The sequence below is a fragment of the Lathyrus oleraceus genome, chromosome 7, assembly GCF_024323335.1.
Source record: "Lathyrus oleraceus cultivar Zhongwan6 chromosome 7, CAAS_Psat_ZW6_1.0, whole genome shotgun sequence".
Classification (NCBI taxonomy): domain Eukaryota; kingdom Viridiplantae; phylum Streptophyta; class Magnoliopsida; order Fabales; family Fabaceae; genus Lathyrus; species Lathyrus oleraceus.
This window is the reverse complement of record NC_066585.1, coordinates 328,497,163-328,501,533: the sequence shown is the minus strand read 5'-3', so window position 1 is coordinate 328,501,533 and position 4,371 is coordinate 328,497,163. Positions and strand designations below refer to the sequence as shown.

The 4,371-nt window shown below is 36.0% G+C and overlaps 1 non-coding gene across 1 annotated transcript; it reads right to left on the bottom strand.

Annotated features, from left to right (window-relative positions):
• Nucleotides 1-2,887: 2,887 nt before the first annotated feature.
• On the bottom strand, nucleotides 2,888-2,997 carry LOC127110054 (small nucleolar RNA R71). The gene has a single exon (XR_007797292.1). It is a non-coding gene; the product is annotated as a small nucleolar RNA R71 (small nucleolar RNA).
• Nucleotides 2,998-4,371: the final 1,374 nt, after the last annotated feature.

The window sequence follows — 4,371 nt, the reverse complement described above, 5'->3', positions numbered from 1 at the left end:
GAATCATGTGTAAACTGTGATTTGAGTCACAGACACCAAAACTTCCATGTTCTCCTCTATTTGGTTTGACTCGAGTAATGGATTATGAGTGACTCGAGCCATACACACCAAATCTTAATTTTTCAAGTTTTTCAAAATAGTTTGAGATTTCACTTCCCACATAACTTTAACCAACTTTAAATATAGTTCTTGTTCCATTAACTCAAGCACATGCTCGAAAACATGATGATCATGCTCAAATACAAACAATTAAATTTATGCATGCTAAAATGAATCAATTTATAACTTGATTCAAAGATGTGCAATTATGAAGAAGAGTCAATAAACAGTAATAAATGAACCGAAAGCGTAATAGACAAGAAAATAATTATATTGAGGTACTCCCCTGGAATATAATAGAGACATGCAACTTTTGTCCCCCCCCCCCCCCCCCTTTGATACTTGACAAGCTTTCTCTTGAAATTTAGTCGACTTTGAGCTAAAAATGGACAAACGTTTGTGCTCCCCTGATACATTGCACGCGCAACAATATAAAATCCATACAAGACTTCTAGAATAACATTACAAATTCTCCCCCTTTAACAAGATCATACAGAGATAGATGGTAATGAGTCTAAAACACCTAAAAACCAGCAGCAAAGTGAAATAATTCTAGATGAACAAATGAGCTTAAAATGCTAAGAAGAATATATGATAGCTCGGAAAAGTATCGCATTTCCGACTCGGTATACATGAAAATTTGAGTCTTTTTCTATTACTTTTTATAGGTTTATGTTTTTACTTGTCCTTTGTTTTATGTATTTTGATTACAAGAGTGATCATGCAAAGAAATGGTGCAAAACGGAAAAAATGGGAGCAAAATCCATATTATGCACTCTCATGACGCCCTCCTTGCTGTCATGACGCCCATAATGATGTGGAAAAGGGAGGTTGTTACAACTATAAGACAAAAGCCATAAAAGTCAACCTTCAGCACCATGACGGATATGGTCGTCATGACCATGACGCCCGTCATGGCTCCCCACTCATGACGCCCATCATGGACCTTCCACTCAATTTTTTTTGGCACATTTTAAAACTCAGCAAATTGCTTTTCCGCCATTCTCTCCACTATTTTCTACACGTTCTAGACACCCTAGTACGGAAATTAACCCTATAAATAGGTCCTTAAATTTTAGTTTTCAATATCCAAGGTATTAGAATTTTCCTTTAGGCAGAAAAGTCAGTTTGTAAAAGCACTTATTTGCTCACACTGAGTGATAAGTGAACTTTAGAATTAAGTTCTGTAGTTTTCTAGTTTGTATTTGGATAAAGCATATTTTAATCTTTCTGCCATCAATTTTCGGGAAGTTATTCAAGATTTTTTCTACACTGTAATTTCTAAAAATTCAATTACATTACGTTTAACAGGTTTTGCTCATTTACTGTTTTTCTACTTCAATTACCACTTGCATGTTACTATATTATAATATAAGTTATTGTTTCTATTTTGTTTTAAGTATGTCCTGCTAAACCCGTCGAATCTGGAATGTGAGGACCGTCATACCGACGGTGCTCGCATTTAAGTTGTAAAAATTGTTTTATGGCTAAAAATATTTTCTCTTATTATTAAAATTGTTTAATGCAAAAGCCGAAACCTAGAGATACCGGCTCCGATTCGAAAGAACAAAACCTGTATTGAACGTGGAAAATTTTCAGTTTTTAATTATCAACACTACGGAAGTATCTTTTTAATTAATTAAGAAAAATTAAGTTTTCAAAAAAGACGATTTTAAAAGCTTAAGAGAACACGCGAAAGCGAGCGTTTAAGCATTTAAAATCCGGCGTTGGACGAGCGAAATCCGACAGCACCTTTAAATCATTTTTTTTTGCATTAAGTAGCTTTTTAAGTAATAAAAAGGATTTAATTTTCAAAAACATAGTTTTTCTCTTTAACACGTCGACCACATGAAAGCGACTAATATACATTTTAGGCTAAAACTCAATTTTGACTGCGTGAAAGCGAGCAAATCATTTAAATTAATTCATTTTATTTACGAGAAAATATTGTCTCAACTTAATTATAATGAATGACTTAAGTGAGAGCTAGAGATCGACGAGCGCCATATTCTGGTCTCTCGTCTTACAAATCTTTTTTACAACATAGTTTAATTCCTTTGCACTCAAAACTATTAATCATCGCCTTAGATTTACATAGCAACAATAGATAACGGTAGATTGATATTTGGCCTCTGTGGGTTCAATAATCTTTTATATTACAACTATATTTTCGTGCACTTGTGGACATGTCATGTTTTTGGCGCCGTTGTCGGGGACCCAATTGTCAATATCATGATTCAGTTGTTGCATCGTATAGACTAAAGTACTTTTTGTTATTTCCCCCCTCTTTCCATTATATGTTAAGTAACCGCTCAATCGATGACGAGTTATAATAGTCGATTGAGGAAGTCAAGCGTTTTATTCACCTAAAATGCCAAATAGAACAACTTCGCGCCCAATTTACCATGCCTATGACTGCGAACAACGAACGTCCTCTTAAGGATTATGCCATCACATCTCAAGATGATCCTCACTCGAGCATTTGTACCCCTAATGTTCAAGCTAAAAACTTTGAACTTAAACCCTCTATATTGCAAATCGTGTAGCAGAACCAGTTCTCCGGAAGCCCTACGGGGGACCCAAATCTACATATTTTTGTATTTGTTTAGTATGCTGACACGTACAAGAGCAATAACGTCGATCCAGAATCTATACGACTATGCCTTTTTCCTTTTTCCCTCGGGGATAGAGCCAGAGCTTGGCTACAACCCTCCCAGCTAATTCCATTACGTCATGGAACAAGCTCAAGAAGGTTTTCTTAGCCCGATATTTCCCGTCGTCTAAAATGACAGTTTTAAGAAATCAAATCACATGTTTCAGACAAGCTGATTGAGAATCTCTCTTTGACGCTTGGGAAAGGTACAAAGATATGATGAGACTATGCCCACATCAAGGCTTAGAGCAGTGGCTAGTTATACATACCTTCTATAATGGTATCCTCTATAACATAAGGATTACAACCAATGTTGCCGCTGGAGGAGCTCTAATGGACAAACCTTTCGCTGAAGCCTACAACCTTATTGAAAACATGGCCCAAAACCATTTTCAATGGGGTAGCGAGTGCAACCCTGTTGAAAAGTCTCAAACCAAAGGCGGTATGTATGAAGTAAAGGTCCTATATCATGTTAATGTTAAGGTATATGCCCTTACTCAGAAGATTGAGAACCCAACCATTACTCCCGCAACTATCGTAGCTATACTTAATCCTCTATGTGAGATATGCAAAGTACAGGGACCTGTCACATCTGACTGTTAATTGTTGTTAGAACCTTTCCACGACCAGGAAAATTATGTGTAAGGTAACCCCTACTCTAACATGTATAATCATGGATGAAGGAATCATCTGAATTTCTCATATAAGAATAACAATGCTCTTTTTTTAACCAATCCCACCTCTTACTACTCCCCTTAGATTCCATTATAATAAAAGAGCCTCTATTATTCCTTATGCACCTAAGAAGTCAAATATGGAGATCATGATGGAGAACTTTTTTATCTCTCAAACCCAACAAAATAAGGAGTTTATGAACCAAAAGGTTTATACTAATAAATTGATCAAGCAGTTGGAGAACAAGGTTGATGCTATGGGTACCCATATTAAGATGTTTGAAACACAAATAACTCAAGTAGTCCAGCAACAATCGAAAATTGTTGTTGCTGCTGGCATATTCCTAGACCAACCACAACCCAACCCCAAAGGCCACGCTAATGCCATCACACTTCAAAGTGGGATGGAATTGGACGTCCCAGTTGATCCTAAGGTCAGAGACCCTGTAGTAGAAATGAGAGTCGAGAGAGTAGAAAAGAGAATAGCACAAGTTTTTTACACTTTTCTCATCCACAGTTCACAAATTCAACTTAAAAAAGTTGTTTCTCTTCACACTGAAGAACACTAACACCAAACCCTAAAGCCTCCATCATCATCATCGATCTTTTCAAAAAGGCACGAGCAAAGAAGAAGGATTACGAGGAGGCTAGGATTGAAAATATAAAGGGCAAGAAGGAATAGAGAAAAAAGGCGAATCATACCATTTAACCGAGGATAATATCCTTCCCGTAGGTCGGTTCCCCTTACTCCCTCAGTTATATAATTGTTTGACATTTGGTTTCTTGTCTGATGCCTGATATTTATAGCTTTGTTTTTTTTTGTTGTGGATTATGTTGATATTGAGTATGTTTTATTCTGTTTTAATAGTTAACTTTCTTTTATTATAATTATTTTAAGTACATCAAATTTTCACAAAGGAAAAGTCATTTTTACATACAATGGAG